Genomic DNA, 24,436 nt, shown 5'->3' on the forward strand with positions numbered 1-24,436 from the left:
TGATGTTGGGTATTGGGAAAAGCCTGGAAGGATCTTTCTGTATAGTAGTTTATCACAGATGCTAAGAAGAAAACATTAAATTCTTATAAAGGTCCAAAGTGCTTATTAGCTGTCAATGCTGCATTCTGGTTTTAATCTTTATATTTGAGAATTAGTTAGTATGTTTAATCCTAAAATTTACTCAAGTCAGAATGCTCTGATTGTGTCTTTATAGATTATATAAATTTCTTGTAATCTTTAAAGAGGAGAGAAACTATAAATAACTCAAAGATTTATTTTGAAATATACACACCTAGCTTGCAAGGGAACTGCTCTTTGGGAGCAGTAGTAAAATATATCATAAGGGAGTAAATTATTCAAAGGTTTTTGGGTTTCTTTGTTGTTTCGTTTGTTGGTTGATTGGTTTGGGATTTCTTAGTGTAGTGAAGAACTGTGTGTGGTTTTGGCTTCAGTCAGCTGCTGTCAGGCCCTTCATATTTCTGATCATATTAATTTTTTTATGTATGGCTTAATTTGGTTTTGTCTTGATACGCTTATTGATTCCTGTGTTTTCCTGCAACAGGCTCTGATTACTGAGTAGGCACAAATGATAGCAGGGTTCCCTGTTTTCAGCAGGCTTTCTTCTAGCAAGCTGCTTTTTTCTGGAGCAAAGAAACCACCTTCGCTAGGTCAGGAAGAGTTTTGCCGGACCTGTTTTGCTACTTCATGACCAACCACTTCTGCTGCTGCTGAAATCTTAAAACCAGCCTCTGATCACATCAGCAACACACAGTGTTTTCCATTAATGTTACTATGAAATTGAGTCCTGGTGATCCATCAGAAATTGTGTATTCAGGGGAACATTACTTTTATTACTCTGATGGTTTGGTATCTGCTTCACTTAGAGACTGGCTTCATTCTTGTTCTCCTTGTCCAGCTAGAGTCACTTTGGTTTGGGCTGGCAGATAAGTGCTGCATTTTCTAAGCTCCAGAGGACTGTCCAAAACCAGCTTTTCACTCCCCTGGACGGCAGGAGAAATTCTTCTGACAGTTCTGTTAGGGATGGGGGAAGCTTCCAGGGGAAAAGCATGTATCCTGTTTTGTTGGAGCAGCAGAAGGGTATCACCCTTGTTTTAGTGTTAGAGAGACAAGGCTGTCTTCGTTTTGCTAGCTTGAGAGCTGAGCTGCACATTTCCAGTTCATGGCAGTGCCTATGTGGTACAGCTTTCTTTAGCAGAAGGCTTACAGAAATACATGTCCCTCTCTGCTTCTGAGACTTCTCATAAATGAATAGGACCTGCTTCTGTTAAATTCTTTAACTTTTAAACGTGTTTTTATTCCCCCTTGCCTTCTGTCTTCCTTCCCCAGAGGTGGCCCAAGTGTTTTAGAAACAACATAGTCAACTAGAGCTCATTGAATAATTCAACTGTTGCCTGAAGTGATAGTTAAAAGAGGACGACCCATTTAATAAATCAACCAGAGCTAAAAGCTCTGTGGTTTGTAAAAACGTTCATCTGCCCTCCCTTTGAACTACCCGAATTTCTCTTCTGAAACACATTTATTTCCCCTCTCAGTTGGATTTTCCCTGCTCTGGAAGGGTGCCCGATCTACCTGCAAGTTATTCTTGCAAGCTGTTTCTGTTAAGCAGATCTTACTCAGAGTATACCGGGGTGTTGCTTCGGCAGTGTGGGATGTTGTGAACCATTCTCTATCCACATTCCTGTTAGCTGTCCTCTCATGGTTGCTTCTTAGTGTTCCCTGTTAAGGGCTTCTGAGAGATTCTATCAAACCCACTGCTGTAGCAGGAACTTGCCAAGAACTACCAGTGTCGCCTCTGGCATTCCTTGACCATTTTTAACCCAAGAAATAACAATATTTTGGGTGCTACTGAGGTATGCCTTCTGAAGCAATTAGAAGTGACCTATCACTTTCATATATGCTTTTGGTTTTGTTTAAATAATTAAGAATTCTCTAAGTGCTTTTTATTTCTTATTTGTGCGTTGTGCCTCTTATCTAAAATGGATCTAAATGTAAAATAGTGTCTTTAAGGGACATTGCACACAAATACAGCCATCCAGGGAAGTTGATAAACTTTTTGCTAAAGACATGCTTCTGTCTATAGCTTGTGTCAGACTTATTTAATCCCTTTGGACAGTCGCTTGCCAGTACATCAGTGTGTTACTGTATAAATTGCTTTTTCATTGTTGCTGTAATTGTAAAATAATCCCTCTATTATACCCACCCAATGATCACTGCATTATCTTTCTGCTGAGCTGCAACATTTCTTGGTGCCCGATGGTGTCCTGCCTGTTGAAACGAAGAGGTATTTATTAAATTGGCTTTTCATTGTGGCTTTGTTGAAAAACTGGCATAGTGATCAGTAGGAGGGACTTGCTGCACATGCCTTGAAACATCATCATCTCCCGTGTAGTTTATTGCCTTTTTTTTAATGAGTCCTACTTCAATCTGTATCTAGGTTTTGCTAAGCACATTAGGTTACTTACTGAGCTTTGTGTTTGAGGGGCTGCTGGGGGTGAATATGTCAATATTGCTGTGTATAAATAAAGGATTTTAGGTTTAAAATCGAGGTCTGGGGAGAAATGATCTGTTTATTCTCTTGCCTGTTTTGACTGGGGAGTTGAATTAGCAGCTAAAATGTGTGCTGTGATGTGTTAAACAGCACTGAATAGGAGGCTACAAAGATAATCCTCTGGGGATGGGCCATTGAGGTTGGTACCTTCCAGCACAGAACCCGGAGCAGGCTTTGCTCTTCTGTTGTCAGTGCTGAGGTGGTGGATTTTTCAGTAAGATTTTGTATCCTTTGGTGTATCCCAAACCTCTTCCTTAATCAAGAGGTGCAAGGTAACACAAAGCTTGATAATTTTCAAGAGTATTTGGCTATTTTTGTTTTCTGCTGCGTTTATTTTTTTTGTAAATTGTTGGGTTGCTCACTCTCTCTGGCTGTAAGGCCAAAAGCTTCCCATTGCAACATGAGGCTTCTTCACCAACCCTTCTTGCAAGTGTATTCAAAATTAAATAAAAAAATAGCCACTGGGTGTTCCAGTTTCTCTTGAAGCACAATTGAATTCAGATGACTTACTCCAGACATAAGCTAGAGAGACTGAACAGCATGTCTGGATTTTGTTGTACCCTTATCTTCTCTCCAGGTTGAGATCTGCTTGTGTGTGCTGGTTGGTATGCTCTGTCAGCAACCTGGGGGTTCAGAAATGACCCAGGTCCAGAAAAGAAGTTGACCTGACTTTGAAGAGTTAAAAAAGCACAAAGAAATTGAAGCATCTCATGTTTCTTGTTATACTTTATGCACTTGAGCCTTGAGAGAACTTAAGTTTTTGGTTTTGAAGCTCTTCTGTAGCATCATCAGAGTTAGAAGTAATTCAAGTGAGCACTGAGCTTCTCTAAGAGGCGCCTCCTCTAAGTGGCAGCTGGTGGTGTGGTCCCTTGCCATGCAGAGCATAACTGCAAAAGTCATAGTGCAAAAGTTGCTGGTGTCCTGGCTGTGTGATGGGGAAGGATTGGGGAAAGAATGATTTGTTGCAAAATAGAAAGCCAGATACCATGCATCCATGCTTTACAGACTTCTTGGCTTAAACCACCTCCCCCTCCCCTGGTAAATTACTATTTCCTTCCTCACACACACACAAAATACTGGGACTTTTAAGAGGGAGGTAATAAATAAGGCAGGATCAAACTGACATAGGGAAGACATGAATTACTGGGTTTCTTTCAGTTAGTAGCTCTGAAATGAAGCTTCCACTGGCCATGTTGGACTGTAGGAAGAAAGGACAAGTGACTGAGCACTTCAAGGCTAATTTCATGTCTACCATCAGGAATGGTTTGGAGCCCATTTCTTGTTTAAGAAACTACTTAAGAAACTATGGCTGATTTAGAGGTGTTTAAGAGTGTATTTTCCAAAGAGAGGTCAGAGATTTTTTTGTGTTGGTTTAGTTCTAAGCTCCGTTTAAAAGTAAGCCTGCCAGTTTCCATAGATCAGCTTTAATTTTATTTTCCCCACTTGCCATACCAACAGCAAGATATGTTATCAAATGTATGACCGGGCCAAGTCAATAAATTCTAAATGCATCCGAAATTATTTTCTGTCTGCCTTGCACATTTTTATGAGGTTATTGAAAGGCTCACTTGATGCACCTTCAGATGAGCAGGGGAAATTATTTCTTTCCTCTTCCCTCCCCATGACAGACTGATATGCTTTGGCTTGAAATTACAAAATGTCTTTTAAAGGTCTCTGAAGTAGACAACAAAATTGGTCTCAATGGACTTTTTTCAAAAGAATGTCTGTAAATGCCTTTTTTCTATTCAGAAACTGAGAAACATTTTTTCCTTTGAAATCTTATTCTACTACTGAAAGACTGTCCTTGTCCTTATGGAAAATACTTTGTGTTAACTATAGGACAAAACATTCTGGGTGTGTGATTTTCATACTCTATTATCTTGATGCACCATGTTAAGGTAGTTGTCCTCTGTACTATTTTTGCGTTACCTTATTGAGGAATCTGGCCCCTACAGGCTTAAGAGCATCAGAAGATTATGTGCTTCAGTAAGTGGTTTGCTGTTGGTTGTGTTAGTACAGAAGCTGGCTGAAGCACAAGCCATTCTTAAGCTCACAGTGCTGGGTGTCAGCGATGTGTTTGCTTGTGCGTGCAAATCACTATAGGCTGCTGTTGTGGAAGCTGGTTCCAAAACGCTTTGCTTCATCTCTTTGCACCTCCTTAGACCATGGTTGCCCTGTTCATGTTTTCCTCTGCATAGGAGATGAAATCTGTCATTACTGTAAGGTTTGTTTGTTTGCTTTTTACACACAAAATAATGTTTTTGTACTGTAAAGGACTGTATCTTTCCAGATACAGATCTCCTTACACTGATGGGGGAAATACTGGGTGCCAGCAGAACTTAGGTGCCTTGAAAGTGGTGCTCCACAAACTAGAAAGAAAAATTTTATGCTTGAAAAAAACTTAAGCCAGTGAAACTAGGGTTTACCTAGTGACTGACTTCATCTGCATCAAATCAAAGAAATGTTATGGGTATCATTCAGCTACTACATAAATAATTTATTTGTAAAGCCACCCTTTTGGCCAACAGAATGACTCTGCTGTAGACACTGGTCCTGGCCTGCTAGTCTGTCAGACTGACTGCTGCTCTGTGCCTGCCTTTCCAACAACACAGGGGAATGTTTGAGTGGGTTTCTTTATGTAACTCCCGACATCCTTCAAACATAAGAACATTTCATTTCAAACCTTGGGATATACCTTCATGCTAAGGTGGTCGGGTGATTTGGATGGCTCAGTTGGAGACCAGTTGCTATGTTTTTGTGGGAGAAGGATATGGTATTTTTAATGGAGAAGGATGATGATGATGTTAGGCCAGCAGCTATTTGGCTGCCTGCCTTGCAGCCTGCCAGCAGATCTTGTTGCACAAGCCAGCCTCACCAGCGCAGCAGATGGCAAGGCCGGTGCTGTGGTGAGCCACATAGTAACAGGGAATGATTGCTTGTAGTGAGCCACATCTATTGATTAATTAACATGGAAATCAGCAACAAGAATGCAAAGATGAAAAAAGTTTTCCCCAGAAAGATCACTATAAAGTTAAGGTAGGAGTGAGCTGAAGGTACAAAAAGAACTGAAGAGGCTTTGTAAGAGAAGTGCGTAAGCACGTGTACAAAAAGTTGCAGATTTTCTAGTCTTGCAGCCAGAGTGATGCTGTGTTTTCCAGCTGTTCATCTAAGCAGAACTCATGTTCACATGACTGGGAGAATTCTTTAGGCCTTGTTACAACAGCCATGCTTTTCTTCATATGTCAATGTAAAGAAATAGCAGGGTTTGAGATTTTGACCTATGGACGTATGTAGAGCTGAAGTCAATTTAGAGACTAGACGAGAACCCTTCTGAGAGAAGGGTTTTTAAAAAGCACATGGATCAACTGCAAGAGGATAAAATACTTGAAAAGTTCATATTAGTGTTGAGATTGAACTGCAGGACTTCCAATTTAGTGGAAAAGGTGTCTCTATGTAGAAGTGAGAAATGTGGGACAGGGAGTGTTTCTGAAATACTTGATCTACCTTTTGTAGATAGGAGTTTTCACGTGCTTGCCAACTAACAGGTAAGAGCTTCTCTAAGCTGGATTGTTGTCTCCTTTGTTGTTTGTCTTTTGCCTTACTTTGTTGTTAGTCCATATTAAAGCATCCAGGAGATGAGTGGAAGAAAGAAGCTGCTATTAATAGGGCAACTTTGGGCAAAAATAGAAGTTAAGCTTTGCGGAACTGGAATTGAGACTCTACAAATAACCTGAACTTTAACACTTACAGGTCATAAAGCTTCTTGTAAAGCAGATAAACTTATCTATTTCCGTGTATAGATGGATGCTGTTGGGTTAATCGACATACATCCCTGTTCCCCAGGGTCTCCTTTGTGCTGCTGGTGGAGTCAGGTGTCCCACCTGAGCATCCTGTTCCCTATACTTCTCTTACAATGAGCAATCCCTGGAATGCAGTGAGAAGTAGACCCAGGTATGCTAAGAATGGCTATGATGGACAGCAGGTTGTAGGACTCATAAGTGAGATGGTTTATTTTGGCCCAGTGCCTTTGGTTGAAAGGGGCTGGTAATAAACACTCCCAGACAGAGCTCCTGTGAATTGTAAGTGATGGTTGTAAAAGGTTGTTGTGAAAGTGAATCATGCATGGGTTGAAGAGCTGGCTTTTCAGAGTTGCTAAATGGGAGGCTGAGTGCTTCAGGCACATACTGAAGGAGGTGGATGTTGGGTGTTGTATGCTAAGGTGGGATAGGGCAATGCAGAAGCAAATGAGAGAGTGATGTTTGAAAATAGTGAAGATTAGAACCTACAGAAATGGTAGCTGATGTTGAGAATTTAAAATTGGGTAGATCCTGAGGACAGCAAGAGCTTTTGGCGTGGTGAATACTTAGGAAGGTTTATCAAAAACATCTGAACTGGAGCTAAATGGAAGGAAAAGAAGTATGAGGGGAGGAGGATGAGATGAGGAATGGCTTCAGTGCCCTAGCCATGCGCATCATGCCAGTGAACTTCAGAAGACTATAGAGTTTCTTGCTTTGGTCATTTCACTGTTTAATGCTAGTATATTCTCATTGCCATGAGAGGGAATTGCTGTCAATGTTTGTGGGAGTTCTGCAGTTTAAAGTCCTGTGGAGATAATCCTTCATATTTGAGTCAAACAGCATTTTGCATTTTAGCAGGAGCCTAAAGTGATTTGCAACATCTGTGTAGAGCATTGCTGAAATTCCTGATAAATGAGTTCCAGAGGCAACGTTCCATTTGTGGGACTTGTCACAAAATCTGCTGCCCGGAAAGAATGAACTTCATCAGCCTAACTCTTCTGTGCTCTGGAAAGTTAAACTGGTGTCTCTCTTTGGGTGATGGGAGAGACAGGAGTCTTTGTTAGACACTGCTGCGCTTGAGACTTAATTGCTGTTGCTGACAACTAATGTGTCAGATAAGCTTAGCATAACTGGAGGCACTGAAACGCTAGGGGATAATGTGCTGATAGTCTGTGCCTCAGTTTCCTCTCTGTGTAATAAGTAGCCTCTAAAAGGAATGCTTGTTTTGAACTTCTCTGTATGTAGAGAAGGTCGTGACTGTGAACTTTAAAATGGTATAGGAAGGTGGTTGCATTATTTCAAGTTGCATAACACAAGTGAAAACAGAGCCTTTATTTGCATTGCAGAGCTGTTGCTGTCCCTTCTTTGTAGCAAGGTCACTTCTGTCAATACCATCCAGATGTGTATCCTCAGGCTTTGTCTAAACGTGGTTTTCACTGTGTGGTGTTAATAGCTCTTAGGCTGGTTCCCAGCAGGGTCCCACCCTTGTGCTTTCACCTCCATGTTTATCCAGTGTTGCTGTCCTCCCATGGCTTTCTGTGTTTTTCTCTATTCAGCTGTCCTGATTAAACAATTTTGGGGGAATAAATCTTGCCTCCTTTCCTCCTACAGGAGAGAAAAATAAAAAACAAAGTGAGACTAGAGAGCCCATTACAGAGAAATGGTGGATAGGAACAGACCTGAAAATCTCTACCTACCCTTGGGAATCTTTCTAGCAGCAGAGAAGTGGTGTAAATTTTGGAATAGATAAAAAACAGTGCAGTTAACCATTCCGGGAGTCATCTCGTATTAAGACACTTGAGGTTTTTCACATGGATTGGTTTGAATGGCAAGAAGCAGGAAGCTCAGGGCTCTGTGCATATTATAACTGCATGGTATAACATGACTGGCAATACCTGCAGAGACAACAACTACAAGTTGGGTGTTGCAAGAGAAGGAGATTCAAGTGCATGCTCTAAGATGGCATTTGTCTGCTCTGCTCTTGCTTCTGTTGACAAGCACCAAGCTCAGGAGAAGGTTATGAAAGGTTTCTCCTCTTTGCTGGCAGGTGAAGAAGGGACACTGTGGATGTGCAGATGTGAAGGGATGAAACCAAGCACAACCTATTCAAAATGTGGATAATGATAGTGTCATTGCTCAAGGCATTTCATACTGAAGTCGGTGTAGGAGGTAACTGCTTCAAGCCAGCATGGCCATAATCCAATCAAAACTTCATTTTTTGCCTGATTGTGTTGGCCTGAGCAAGTCAAATGTTACCCAATTTTCTGACCCAGTTCTGTTTTGTGCCTTCAGGACAAACTGTGTTATATGCTTCTGTCTTTTCAAGTATGTGTTTTTGAATGTGTTTGTGTGAGTTCCTGAACCATTTCAGAGGTAGGTAGAGAGTAGTATAACACTTAAGAAAAAAATTATAGAAGCTCCCAGTTAGATATTTTTTTTTCCCTTCTGGCTTTTGTTTTCTTCTGATGGCTTTATCCTAGCGGAAGCAATGTGTTTCTTCATTTGTGCTGTTGCGAAGACATGGATTTAGCAAAGCTGTGCCTGAGACACGCCAGTGTAGGTGATAGCTAAATGAGGCTTCCTGATGAAAGGCATCCTGTGCCACTAAGCATTCTGCTCAGGTTGAGCTTTTCATTTTAGAGTATTTTCTGTGGTATTGGCCTGAGTTAGGCTGCTTGAGATTGCTCAAGAGATCTTTTAAACGAGGTGTTAAGAAGTAGACTGAAAGTATATCCCATGAGTTCATGAAAAATTAGGTTTTTGAAAGGGTAAAAACAGAGTACAGGAGTGGGTTAAAAGGACGGGGCTTGACTCTTAAACACTGCTACTGATGTAGCATTCAGTGTGTAGCTGCCCATCTGCAAAATGGGAAGTGTTCACACTTTTTCGCGGTTTTGTGCAGTGGCTGAGAATCTGTGGCTTAACTGTGATGAAATTGTAATTCAAAGATGCCCCTTGTCACTCTGGTTTATTTATCTGGATTTATATCATTCAACTGAGATATTTCTGTTCCTTCCAGCATTTTGCTCGCCTGGTAATTGTGCACTGGCTAGATGAGCAAGACATGGCTCTTGACTTAAATGAAGCCACATTCATTTAATAGAGTTACACTGTAGATGAATTTTCCTCTTGGTGCTAAATCTGGGACACTGGTCAAGTAGGTTCTGCTGGCCTAAACATATGCTAAGTCCTTCATTGCAAGGTTAAAGGTTTGCATAGAATTGTGTGTGTGCATAAGAGCTTTTTTAATAACACAGCTGCTCTAAATAATGTGCCTACACAGCAGCTGGGAGGCAAAAATTTACAGACCAAGATGGTTGGCTTTTGTTTAACACTTCTAAATGGCATTTGGTAGATGGTGCTGTGTAAATTTGCCCTGGCTGTCCTAACAGTATTTGGCCTGATTCAAGTCTTCACACTCTTATGCCCAAATTACTTAAATTTCTCAGAAGAGCGTATTGTTTTATATAAAGTCTACATGCATTTTTTTTGGCTATATTACAGTATAGTTTTTTACCCTCTGTATAAATCTTTAGGTGACCATCCCTGGTGCCTGCTGGAAGTAATGATCTGCATCATTTCAGGTGTTCAGTAAACAGTCAAGAGTAAACCGTCTGGCAGTTCCTATATTACTGCTAAGTGGAAAATGAGTTTCATTGCTTTTTAATGCTTTGATTCATTGTAAGCTTAAGCAGCTTTTATTTCAGAAATGGAGAGATTTGTGTTTCTAACTGGGCTATAATGGCAGTCACAATGGTACGTATTCACCCCTTCTCAGAGCTCAAGTGATTCCATGGTAAAAACTGCTGTGCAAGGAAGGGCAATTAAAAGGAGTTACTTAAATAAACAGTTTGTACTGAAGGTTTTAACTCCCCACACCCACCCGCACTGACTGCTGTTTGGAAATACTTGGAAACACCACTCCCTTAGTAGGAACTCAAGCGTGGCTAGGGCTTGGTTTTGATTTGTTCCAGTTGTGTTTTGCCACTTGGAGTGAAGTTGTCATGGACTTGTCCACCAAGTAAAAGGCCCGCAGACACTTATCCGGTTTTATTTTTCTTCAAGGCTCCAGCTATTGCACTCTACTTGAAGATTAGATCACTCCTCAGGAGCTATCTCTTGAGCGAACAGTGCTTGAACTGTTAATACAGCCTCTCAAGCCAGTACATGTGCTAACTTCAATTACCATCTCCAAGAAAGGTGAAAGTGCTCCTATTTGGGGCACACTTAATCATATGTCAGAATTGCCAGGAAAGGTATAGTTATCCTCTGAGCTATATAAATGCCAAACTGGAAGGAAACATAGAAAGGTGAAATACAGTTTGTCTTTTTCTTAAGGAAATCACAAGTGCCATGCCTTTTGGAAAGGGAGTGGATGGAGGATGTAATGGAGGACATGTGAGAGGTGCAGTTGCAATTCCTCACACCCTCTCAGAGGTGTGTTCTACTTGTTTCCCAAGTGATCTCTGCTGTGTATTTATAGAGATCCTGATTTTTCCAGAGGAACAGTTGTTGTTGCAGCTGTATGCAAAATAATGAATTCAAAAACAAGAGGTGAGAAAAAGGAAAGTGGATTAATAATACAGCAGTTCACGTGTCCTCTCCCTTGGGGAATGATGCCCTTATTTATGCTGGAGGGTGACCTTTTTTCCTGAAATAAAATGGAAAATTGGGTGCGACCATCCCAAAAGTCCATACAAAGGCTATAGAGGAACTGAAGTTACAAGAGACAGAAGAAGCTTTCATAAAGCTGTGCTGTATTGAGCTGTGGAATGACTGACCAGTCTCAAAAGGGTTAGAAACCCAGTAAAACTGCTGCGTGAGACTGCAAGGAAAAGAGCAACAATGAGCAGAAGGTTAGATAGTCTGAAAGGGTGTCTTCAGTGTCTCTGATCTCACCTTATCCTGAACGAGCTTATTTGGATGTTCATAATGGATTAGATAAACATGAAATAATTAACAAAGTAGGCACTCAAATGGTTATTGCAGGTTTTTGAGCTGACTTTATTTAGATGAATGAGGTAGTTCATTCTAGCATTAACTGCACCATAGTAGAAAGGATTTTTTTCCACTTTTAATGAATAAACACCACAGACAGAAAGTGTAGTGTGGCTTCCAGTGGAAAGACAGCACAATGGTCTGCTTCCTTTAGAGGGGGAACATGAGAGACTCACGTGCAACTTCTGAAAATACTTTCTTGTTTTTTTGTAAATGTCAAAAAATATTCAGGTTCTTTGATACAGTGGTAGAGATCATCAATTCATCTAATGTTGATATATGATTTACTGCCTAAAGATTACGTCTGTAACACAGTACTGCAGGTACTGCTAAGAGTACACATAGAAGTCTGTCTACATTTTTGCCGTTCTCTGAGCTGCTGCTTCTTTTCCCTCAACTAGTTTTGAGGCCTGAACCATCAGTCAGCAGAGTAAGTTACACTAGAATGCTCATGGATTCTTGTTGTAACCCCTGGTCTGCTGTTGGACTACAAATACTTCACACCTGGTGACTGGAACCTAAACTGAGATCTTTCATGCTGGGACTTCTGGCAGCGTTCTAATGTCTTTTCCTGGTCAGTGTATGTCGACTTAACCAAACCTGTTTAAAGTCTCTTTGTGTGTTGCATGGCTTTTATGATTCTTACACAGTAGAGACAGATAATTTAACAAGACTTGCAAGCTGTTTTGCTTTAGCTTTCATTCTTTTACACACACCATGTGTAGCCCACTGCCTCTTCCAATGAAAAAGAACAGCAGTTACCAGTGGTGTAAACTCCTGACCTCAATTCTGCAGGTTTTCTCTTTATCTGTTGCAATACAGCATCCTATCTGTAAAAGACTCATGTATTTTGTGAGAAAATGCAAGAGAATTCAGAGGAGTGATTCAGATTACTGCAAAAGCTGACCGAGTTTCTGATTCTTTAAGGTATGTCACAGACGTGATCTTTTCCTCTCTTCTTCTCCTTTTTTAAAGAACAAAGGGAAAAAGACTTAGGAAGTTGACTGTGGCTCTGCAGACCAGTATTGGCAGTGGATGCTGCTGTATGTACTCTGTGTGGTTTGGTTTTTGTTTTAAAGGTGTAACCAGAGAGGCACAATGCAGCTGTCCTATGGAGCCTGTCTTGGGAGAATGTTATTAGTAAATCCCTAGCTGTGAATTGTTCTTCAGTGACACTAAATCAGATTGATGAGGGTATTTTTATTTCCCTGTCTTCTTTTGCATGGTGTGTGTGCACATTCATCTGGCCTTTTCTTAAAACAGTCCAGCCATTCGGTATTTTGCATTTCTTAGTCATCCAGCTATTTTTTCTAAGACTGTTACCTTGCACTGTTCCCAGAACACCTCAGAGGTCTGGAATGGTAACTGGATGGGAAAAACACTTTTGTTGTCATCGTGGATTGTTTCATCAGGAGGCAAATTTCAGGCAGGAAACAAAGCATAAAATCATGGAATCATTAAGGTTGGAAAAGACCTTTAAGATCATTGAGTCCAACTGTTAACCCAGCACTGCCAAGTGCACTGCTAAACCATGTCCCTAAGTGCCACATCTACATGCCATTTAAAGACCTCCAGGGATGGAGACTCAGCCACTTCCCTGGGCAGCCTGTTCCAGTGCTTAACAACCCTTGCAGTGAAGTCATTTTTCCTAATAACCACCCTAAACCTGCCCTGGTGCAACTTGGGGCCGTTTCCTCTTGTCCTATCACTTGTTACCTGGGAGAAGAGACTGACACCCACCTTGCTACAACCTCCTTTCAGGTAGTTGTAGAGACTGATAAGGTCCCCTTGAGTGCATTTAAGCACAATCCATAAAGCTGCTTGATTTTACTTTATTTTGTATGAATCATCAGAGAAGCTGTGGATGCTCCATCCCTGGCAGTGTTCAAGGCCAGGTTGGACAGGGCTTTGAGCCACCTGGTGTAGTGGAAGGTGTCCCTGCCCATGGCAGGGTGGTTTGAACTAGATAATCTTCAAGGTCCCTTCTAATCCAAAACATTCTGTGATTTTCCTGTATATTTTTCTAAACTCCTATTACAAGCCTTTATATTTTCTACAGGAAAAAAATCTGTGAATCTGGACAAAGATGTGTTAGGATAGCTGTGCTGGTTTGTGTAGTCTATTCCAGTGTAAATTTTATACATTAGTTATCCTTGCATGGATTTTATTTTTATTAAAAGTGGCTTCACTCCTGAGTAGTTGCTGTGTTTTACCAGTGGTTTAATTTTATTTCAGAAGAGCATTGTTTCTCCTTCAGAACAGATTATTTGTATCAGGAGCTACTCTGAGAATAGGTAGCTGTATCTTTCCTACGGTCAGCCTCCAGGTGACATGCAACAACAAAAGACATCAAGGACTCCTCTGACAACGAATACTCTGAAAGTGAAAGTTGGAGTCAGAAATTTTTTGAGCATTTTTTGTATATTTATATCTTGCAAGAAGTCAGTAGCACTTTTTGTCTGGGGAGATCTTTGCAGGAAGTTCCTTTTAACTCTTGTCTTGAAAAAACTGAACAATGTTTTCAAGAGCAGAGAGACTGATTGGTGAGGCAAATCTAAATCAAATGGTTCCACTGACTGCACAAACTGTGTATTTATAGATAAATGTAGCTTTTTCCCTTTTCACCTATCCCTAATTGGTATTTCCCCCCCTCATTTGTCAGATGCTTTCCTGTTCTGGCAGTTCAGACACATTAGCTTCTCATCGCCTGCTTGAGTTACCTCTTCTGAAATACCTTCAGAGCAAGAACTGTCTGTAAGGGTCTGAACTGGTGCTTAATGAAGTGACTGTGTCTTGCTTCTGTCATTGCTTGCCTTTTGGGCTGTTTAGCCATTCCCCAGAGCTGCAGCGCAGACATGAAAGAACGACTAAGACATCTTCTGAAGGACTGGGCGTGGGAGTCATGGTGGACGTAATCTTTCACCACCAACTGAACCTTCATCATGGACCTCACATAAGTCCTCGCTCGCTCCCTGGTGTCTGTGTTCCTAGGGGTGAAGCTGGCAGTACAAATCACGTCTTCACATCTTTTCACCTAATTTGATTTATATAAAATCCAGTTAAAATGTTTGCACATTAGTTCGTTGTATAATGATTACCTTGTGTGACAGAAGACAAGATTTGATCTGGCATGTACTTCATGTACTTGAAATCATTTCTCCTAATTCATGGGTTTTGACTAAAACCCTTTGACTTCCAAGCTATTGTGCTGAGACTGAAAAATACTGCATTTTTTTTAAATATCTCTAGCCAGGTTTTACATGATGTTTATGTTCTTTTTTCTTTAAAACAAGCAATGAGGAAACAGAAGAAAGCTCAAGAGCTGTCTATGTTTGATTTGCTTGGATGTTACTCATTAATGTCTTGTAGGTGGACAGCAAATGTTATGAAGTCTTCCATATCCGCATGCATCATAGTGAACCAAAACAAAGTGAAGTGCCTGAAAAAGGTCCCCTCAAGCCTGAGTCCTTGAAGAGCGAATAGGAGCCTTTGGGAACAGCTCAGTCAGTACACAGGGGGGTTATTGAGGTTATACTGACATGATGTTGTGGGTGCTGTGGTTACTTCTCCAAATACGTTGTGTAGGCTTGTGCTGCATCAGAGCGGCTGGAAACTGAACATTTATTATTTTTGTTGTTATATGCTTTTTACTAGCATCTGAAAGAGAAATCCCTCCTGTTAAGTGAAACGTCAAAGGATTTAATCATTGGATGGGGCAGATATTCTGAATTAAAGAGGAGCATTCATAGCTTTAAGAAAGATTCACCATCTCTCAGAAAGATGAAGTGCTGTACCTAGTTCTATCTGGCATGTTGCAAATCATTCAGAAACAACTCTCCCAGACAGGAAGAATCTTCCCACCTTTTTCATTTGCTGCGTTCCTAACCACTGCATTGTGCACTAATGTTTTATATGGATCACTTCAAAAGTCTAGCTTGTCATATGCCCAGTATAAAATGAAAATATGTTTGCCAGACGGATGGCGTAGATCCTGCTGATTCTGATTTGCAGCCTGCTTCACAGCAAATGTTATTCTCTGAAGGTAGCTTTAATTTTAGTTCTAATTATTATGTACTTGCAAAGAAATTATTATAAGCAAGGCCTCTGATTTAGGAATGTGATTTTTAAGCCTTTCTACAGCCCTTTCTCCTTCTTGCCAGCAGGACCTGGCAACATCTTCCTTGGTAGGAAGCTAGTTTTGAATACACTGTGATCACAGCTGTGTGTATTGATAAGTGTTTCTTTTGTGGCATGCTTTAACCATTTCCTGCAGCAGAATTGTCTTGTTAAAGTTCTACAGCTAGGCTGTCGTCAAGTCTTAAGTACGGTATTAGTGCTGCACCCGAGACCTTTCTGATGTTGCAAGAGCAGTTACTGTCTAAGCAATGGTCAAACAACAGGTCCTTGGGCCTGTTCAGCTTGCAGTAGATGGTGTGGTGGTGTGCTGATGGTATGGTTGTACAACCTTGGAATGCAGTATTTTAATTTAGCTGGGACAGTGCTTTTCTGCTATAGATGTCAACTTTAGAATTCATGTTTCTGAAAGGGAGCGGGGACAGCTAGCTTAGTCTGTGTCACAGATGCAGTTGCTGCAGTCTGAGTTCACCGCTGGGTGTGGTAATTATAGATGTTGTCGTTCAAGTTTTTGAATCGGACTAAGTGGGTATTGCATATGTGTGGGAACGCTGAGATTGGAGACCTGGACTAAATAAACATCAAAGGCTTTGTGTCTGCTAGAGAGCCTGCTGTAATGGGTGCTCATCCTCCCTTAACCTGACAAAGGGTTTTGGTGGCCTGCACGCTGTGTAGGTGCATCCAGGGGGCTTGGGAGAGGTGGCATTGCAGTGGAGGAGGAACATCTTGTGGATGAGAATGCACAAGCTGTGTGCTAGCTCGTGTTTACAAGAGGATGGTTGTAGGACTGCTGTTCCTCCTCTGCTACTACGGCCTGAGCTTAGGCAGACAGTGGTTAAGGATGACTGCTATACCGGGGTGACCAGAGTTGTGGACCTTGCCAGCTGACACTGATGTGTCATGAATAAAGTCTCAGTGAGATTGATAACTTTGCAAAGATGATGTCATTGTACAGAGTTGTGCCAGATGTAGTCAGAATCCAAAAATACCTTTCCTGCACTGATGAAAGAGGGAGCAGGAGGAGAAGATATGGTGGATGTAAAGATTAGCTGGTGTAAGGGTAGGTGTGTGAAGGGAACCCCAGGGTTGCTGCAGGAAATGGGCCACTAGACGAGCCAATGGCCTCAGATCAGCATCTTTCTTCTATTCTTCTGCTGTATGCCATACTTGTGTCTGAAGTAAGAGCATGTGTTAGCTTTTTTTTGAAAGTGAACATGGGTTAGAGATTTTAAATGCATTTTGCATGACTTCTACATAGATGGAAACACATAGAATTTGGTGAAAAGAAACAAGTGAATTATTTTACTGGATTGACTGAAGTGTCCTGATGAACTTCCTGGGTAGTCACCACACCTGATGCCTTTCAGTAATATTGAAAGGGCTGCAGTCTTAGAAGCACAGCAGAACATATGGGGAACCAATTAATTCAGTAGATATGAATTAATAAACACTTTTCCTCTGGGGAGAACATTTTAGTACATCCCCTGTTTGGCCCAAGATTGCATGCATGCATGCATGAATGGATAGTGAACATGCTTTCCTGAATTGTCACTTGTTATTTCTCTTGATAGGCTGGGGACTGCCTCCTCTAGACTACTGCTGCCGGGCTTTTAGAAAAGCAGACTGCAGTTAATGCTTAAGCTGTCTCTCAGCCACCAGCGTTCTCACATACAACTGATGTCAACACATGCCGGTTTTCACCATTGCCCTGTGGACTGCTTCGCTGAGTCTGGCCAGCTCCCGGCAGTCTATGGTCTCTTTGTTTTGAGAAGCACACTTCATTGGTGGTGTGTGTGTGGAATTATCAGCTCTGAATATAGCTATTTTATGTATTGAAGCATACACATACACTTGCCAAAAAAAAGCTGCTGTATGAATGGGTAGTGTATCGTCAGTGCCTTCCCCTTAATGTGGAACAGCTTTGTTTGCATCTGTATATGGTATGGCACTGACTTGAGCATTGTAGACTGAATAGTTAATAGACACTGCAGGGCAATTCAGCTGAATTACAAGCCTCCATTTAATTTATCCTCTTTCAGAAATAAGTCCATTGGTCTGTCAAGAGACAGAGCTCCAAGAGAGGGGGTAACTAATGCTTGTGTTGTACTATGGTGACTGATGCTGAAGATCTTAAAATCTCTCCACCTGGTCCTGACAATGAATTAGTTCTCTTGTGAATATTTTTAGTAGTAACAAAATACAAATGGTATACAAAAGCTATTTGCTACTGACCACTTGAACTAGCTTGACTGCTGAAACTGCAGAATGCTGCTTAATGCTATAAGCAGTGGATTTCACTGACGATTTCTTCTGCTGTGATGTTGCTGCAGGTGTGAAGGTCATGTTCTTGAAGCAGTTGGCTGAGTGATTTGTTCTGAAGTTTAACTGTGTAAAATTCCATTAGACTAATATGGGTTTCTATTGATACTTGCTTTACTTCCTGCTGAGTATATATAAACCTATTATTGGAATGCAAATACGCTGTGATGGAGAATCACCTTCACTGCAAAATATGGTAGTGCTTTGGAATTGGCAGTGTGTGGAGATGTGACTTCACTAGTAGACGATTGAACCAGAAATGTTTGTTAGCCTCCCTTTATGGTTGCTCGGGTTCTTCTTGTTAAATGAAATATTCTCCATTTTTAAAAAAGTTTATTTCTTCTATTATGTGTGCAACTGTGAAAAAGGAAAGATTTCTTCATTAAAATCTGCAAAGAATACAGACTTACCTGATGATCTTGCTTCCTCTTGGAAAAGTTACAGGTATAAAATGCATTTATGATGACAAAGCAGTTTTATCAATTATGTCTTAAAAAGCAGTAAAACTTCAAAAATATTTGAAATGTAAACATCCTGTTTGAACTTCACAGAAGAAATAGCAAAGTGCCTGTTCGGTGCGTTTTCGCCGTGTGTGTTTATATGGCTTTTGCTGTCAGCTTTTCTTTGGGCAATTTCAACACATCATTAGTACAGGATAGCTTGACCTTCTTTTGCAGGTAAAATTAATTGTGAATCTGACTGGTTTCGTGTGTTGTAATGACTGGCAGAATGGAGGCAGTAGGGCTGGATGCAAACGCTGTATGAAGAGTGTACTTCCCGGCAGCAGCGTTGTATTGTGTGTTCTGCAGCATACCTTCTGAAGTTGTGCCACTCTGATACAACCATGGCTGCTCACGATGGATCAGAAAAAGTAGAGAGCTCTGAGTTTGAATGTCTCATCGTCTAAAGAGCAGCAGATACCAGGGTTAGAGAAAGACTTACTTCAGCAGCTTGTCAAAAAGTTTGATATTTTTGGAATTAATTAGTTGAGAATAAAGCATCTTTTGTTAATGTTTGGATATTTGTGGTCATGTTTAAATTAGTACAATAGAACAGGTCCCACATGCCCTGTTCCCCTTTCTCAAGGGAAGACTTTTGGACTACACCTATAAATAGTGAATAGTAAATAAATGAGAAATTATTTGGTTATTTCAGAACATGATTTAATGTTCTAAGCAGTGCTGTGCAGTATTCAGTCACTTCAGGGTTGTTTATGGGCTTCTCACTTTTTCATGAAGGACCTTGTTTTTTCATTAGTCCAATTTATATTTAATGTCTATGTATAGTCAAATTTCATCTATCAAAATGTTACCAGTCGTCTTCAGACACATGTGTAACCTTTCCCACTTAGTACTTGCAGCCTGTATCCTTAGCAGGGAAAATTATTAATCCCTGATGAGTGCAACTGAAATGATACATGAAGTCAGCAGAAATCTTTCTATCCAGTGAGCTGGCAGGGCATGTTTTTAAGCCAGCAAACTGCAGTGCTTTGCAAAATATTATGGATCCAAAAGCACAATGAATTATGCCTACAAGCTTTACAAAGCTAGGATTAAGAATATCTGTAACGTCTATGACTGAGGATATACAGAGCACGTTATCTAGTATATTTTCTGGGTTTCCAAACACTTTAGATGTATACTAAAAGGCTGTTACAATACATTGGGTGGCTTTTGTTAAGTGAATGATATGGTTATCCTTGGGTTTCATTCCGTTTTCTAAATGGAGCTGTACTCAGCTTAAACTTCTGGGCAAAAAAAAATTCTGGCTTGTTTTCTGTGATCAGAGTTGCTGATGATTCCTTATTCAGAAATTGATTTAATTTCTGCATGTGTGAACTGATAAATGGTGGGAAGCTGTAAATACTGATGTGTTTGGTCATTGTTGACATGTATAATTGAATTAAGTGTAGAATCAGGCTAGTTTTTTGCCTGTGGCATGTGAAGCATTCATTGGTGTTAGACAGAGTTTGCCATTCAGGATGGATATCTTTTGTCTTTCAGATAACTAGATTGTTGTATTTGTTCTTCCTGATGTGCTAACTGTCATCCCTTGTAAGCAAGATTTATTAATTTGGCTCCGTCTTTGTGTTGTGCTCTTGCGCTTCCCCGGTGTGGGTGGCTCAGGACAGCACTCCTCCCGGCCCCGAGCTCCTCTCGGATGCGGTGAGCCAGCCTGCTGGCAGGCTGCTGATGGTCTGGCTGGCACATGAGCTTTTGGGGTGGGAGATGGGTGGCGATGCAGCCGGAGCTGTGCTTTCCAGGAGGGTCTCAAAGACCCTTTCCTAAATGAATTGCTCACACACCAGTATGGAACAGTTCGGGCATGATCAGCTCATCCTGAAGGTACACAGAAGTATCACCAAGTCACAAGAGAGGCATTGTACTGCTGCTTGCGACTGTTTGCTTGTGTTAAATCAAATGCTGGGCTTGTGCTCAGGTTTCTTGTATTTTATAATCTCTTCCCTGTCGGTAAGTACCAGTAGAAGATACGCATCTAATTAGAGCTTAGCAACAAAAAAACTAGTCTAGGCACAAACCACATAAAAAGCCAAAGAATGACATTGCCTTGTTTGGAAAGCCTTAAAAAAGAAGCTTAATATACTGCCGTGTGTGGAGAAAGCTACTGTTTGTCATAAGATTTATATGGTGAACTAAAGCAGTGTTAACGTGTTGAAATTAAAAGACTGAAATATTTCTCTCATACTTCCCTCCTCCCCCCTTTTTCTTACCACTTTTTTTTTTTTTTTCATGTGAAAGCCACTGATTTGGCTTTCACATGACACTCTTCCCATTTATGGGTTCTGTCTTTTCTCATTTTTTTTCCTGTTCTCCCCCTCCCCTTTCCCTGCCATGCCTTATTGTTTTTTTTCCCCTCCCTGGATAGACTCGTTTATTTAGTAGTGCTTTTCTCCTCTGCCCATCTCTTCCCAGTGTGCTTCTGGCTCCCAGCATTGTTTTTGCAACTTTCTGCCGAGCTTACTCTTCCATGCGTATGTTTTATCTGCTGATAGCTGTTGTACTCTGATTTAACAAGTTGAGCTGTGGAATATTACAGATTTCTGTCAGACTGTTCCTGAGGATGGCTTCCTTTGTTAAGGATATAATTTTGAATGTTGGGTTAGGCCAGATCAGCAAACCTGACTCATGGGTTCAGCAGCACCTTTTTCGAGATATTCTTGTGCTGCTGGGGACTCCAGGAAGGGATTAAAAGGCACTGTTCCCATCTTAGAAACCGGGTGAACCCAAAGCTGAGAACCAAACAGGAATAAGCCCTGCTATTGTGTGTGTCTGAGGAAGTTTCCAGCGTTGTGCTCAGGGTGAGTCCTGGAGGCAGGAACACTGTTTATGGCAGGGTGTTTGTTGCTGGCGGTGAGCTCACTGCTGCTAAATTTGTACTGATTTGAGTCTCTTCACCTGTTTAAAAAAAGGTGGGTGGGATGACTGGCTGTTTATTCTTTGATTCTTTGCGAATAGTTGGAAGAAAAATAAAACTACTTCATTTGAACTTGGAAAAATAAAACAACTTCTTTTATGAGAACAACAGCTGTGTGTACAGACGATACAAGGATGGCTAATGCTTTACAGAGAACGTTGTTCGTCATGCACTTACAGGAGTTTCACTGTAAAAAACGGTTTATTTCTGCCAAAATTTTAGTGGGTGGGTCTTACGGAAGCAGTTCCTTTTCTTTTATGTAAAGGAGAGAAGGCAAGGCTGGGTACCTGGATGCTGCGTGTTCTGCCAGAACAGATGAAAATGGCATATCCTGCACAATCCTAAATAACAAAGGGAGTCCAACACAGGAGGCTGGTTTGCGTGAAAGCAAAGGTAGTCAGTGAGGTAGTCACTGCTGCCAGCGTGTAAGTAGGGAATTAGGCACTAGAACAGTTCTGGCCTGGGTATGAGGAAACTGGCTAGAAGTTTACGAGCACACCATATCCTATCTGCAGCCTGAGCTTGGCAGAGCTCCTCTGGAAAAATTAAAAAAGATTCCCTTTCATGGCATAAAACCAAAACCAGGAGTGGGAGTGAAACAGCCATCCTACCCCTGGCTTGAAACAGCAGTCTTGCAGCTTGTCTTGCCAGCTGTAGGGAAATACAGCATTCAGAGCATGAATCTCGTTTTCTGACTGATGCTCATTAACAGCAAGTCCTTAATTTCATCCTATATGATCTCTTATTATCTGTGTGTGTTTAATTGAGAAATGGCCCTCTGAAAAACCCTCTGAGAACCTGTTTGAAAGTGACTTAGATTGCTGGCTCTAGGACTGCATCTTGTCTTAATCTTTATCATTAATTCCATTGTGAAGTGTCAAATAAAAGCACATCAGAAATAATAATACTAAAGATACTATGTAAATAATTGGGGTGGTTGGCAAATGTGATTGGATTTTACAATTCAGATGCTTTAATCCAGACGTGCTGACTGTATACACAGTGCCAATAGGAGTGGTCACAGAAAGGTGGGGATTTCCAGCAAGCATGTGGAACACAGCGAAATGAAAAAAAGCCAAACACATTTAACTAGGAAATTGAGAGCTAATTTTACTTTACCAGCGAAGATGTTTACCTCTGGGCAAGTGACTTACACCTTAGCTTAAATGATTTTTCCTTTCTGGGATTCATGCTCATCATGCAGTAAATAGCAGTCCTTGCTAAGTGGCCTGACTGTCAATATTTAGCATTCTTCTTACACACTGAATAGACCCAGTGGTTTCCCGTGAATTTTCTAGGTTACAGTGCGTGGATAAATGGTCCTCATCTCTACTTACTTTTTCCTATTACACAACCATCTCAGTTACACTGGCACAACAGGTTTTAGGAGCTGTGCTGTGGATGGCAAAGGTTGGGGGATGGGACAGAGAGTCATTCCTTGATGATGATGGTTTCTCAGTTGAGTTGATGCACTGCTTTGGTTTGTAGCTTGGCCTTACATGAAGTACTGCTAGCCCAGCTGTGAAAGGGGATTCACCATTGCTCACTGGTGGGAGGAGAGGGTACTCCTTCAGGCAAAACCATTGTTAAACAGGGAACCCTTCATTAGCCCCTTCCCTGCCTGGCAAAAATCTCTTTATTGCATTTTAAGTATGATTTGCTGGGTGACTTGGCAAGAGTCCTTCACAAGCTTTAAATAATTTGTTCTTAGACTGAAAAGTCTTCAGGGTGGTGTAGCAGTCAAGTGGGAGTAGTTGTGTGCATGCATACGAGCACCTCTCCATTATCAGGTTTGTGATTAAATGGGAACATGTTTATTAAAAATAAATAGGTCCAACCTGTTAAGAGGTTAGCAAAATTTTAGCATGTAAGCTTCTTACTTGCACCACTCAAATTTGCTGTCTAAAAATTAAAACAAAATGTGTGCATGTCTTGTCAGTCCTCAGCTTCCTGACATTGGGACTAGTTAAACCTTTATCTGTGGGGCTCAAGGGCTCTCTGCCAAATTTCCATTATACCTTTAGGCACTTAACTGTAATCAAATCGCCCCTTGACCTTCTCTTTGAGGTAAATAGCTTGGACCTTTGAGCTGACTGAGACACCTTTCTGATCCCTCTCTTTGGCTGTTCTGTTAGCAGTGCTCTGAGCCTGCTGCAGTGTATCCACATCCTTCCACAGCTACGCATACAAGAGCTGAACAGGTTGTCCCAGTAGTGACCATGCGGATGCCAGAGATGATGAAATGTTCTTGCTCCACATTTTCCCTGATATTGAAGTGCTGTCGTCTGTCTGGTTTTTTTTTGGGGGGGGGGGTTTCTCCCTACTGTTTATTGCTAGTCTAGTGCTGGTGTGGCAAGCCTGCCTGCTCTCTTCCCAGTCTGTGTGAGGACTGTCCATGTACAAGTAAGGGTTGCAAGCTCAGTCTTACAAAATAAACAGAGAATGTGTGAAGTAAAAGGACTACTGGGAAAAAAAAGTCATTGGTGAACTCTCTTGGGTAGTTGAAATAGCACAGTAACTGCATCGAACTTGGGAAAATTGCCTTTCTGCTGGAATCTTTTCCATTTGGAAGATTTACAGCAGACAGAGCGGCTTTGTTGGATTGTTTGTATCTTGGTGTTCCAATGGACTTGCAGTCATCCCGGGACCTCCTGCACAGTTTCTTCCCTGCCGTCTTGGTTTTGCTGTCTGGGGTTATGTACTGTTGAGAGCTGGGCCTCTGGTGCAGCAGGAGGCGTGTGAACAGCCAAACCTTCTATTCTGGTGTGGGGCTGGGAGGGAAGGGGCGAGATGCAGAGGGAAGAAGTAGAATGTAATTTAATGTGGGTAATCTCCAGGGGAGCTGTTCGGACTGAAGCCGTGCTGCTGTCTTGGTGCCAAGCAAACCTGCTTTGGTGCTTAATAGTGGCAGACACTGGCAAGCACATTCCTTACGAGACGGGTGATTAGATTTATTGCCAATCACTTTGTATTCCCTAGAATGGGAAATAATTTATTTAAGAAACAGCTTTCTTGGAATGTAGGCTTAAAAATTAATCAGTGATCTGTTTGTTCTGTCTCCCTCAAGATTATAAAAGCTTTTTTTTTTTCCTTTTTGTGTTGTGGCGATGTGTTTTGCCACAAAAAACATTAGTGTTGCGTAGTTCAGATCTACAGGCAAGATTGTGGGTGTGTGAGGAGGTTA

The 24,436-nt window shown here is 41.2% G+C and overlaps 1 protein-coding gene across 11 annotated transcripts in view; it reads left to right on the forward strand.

The window, feature by feature from the left end:
* ARVCF (ARVCF delta catenin family member) overlaps positions 1-24,436 on the forward strand; it is a 290,531-nt gene that overhangs the window by 160,421 nt on the left and 105,674 nt on the right. The gene's annotated exons all lie outside the window — the stretch shown is intronic.

Source organism: Falco punctatus (assembly GCF_963210335.1).
Source record: "Falco punctatus genome assembly, chromosome: 1".
Lineage (NCBI taxonomy): Eukaryota > Metazoa > Chordata > Aves > Falconiformes > Falconidae > Falco > Falco punctatus.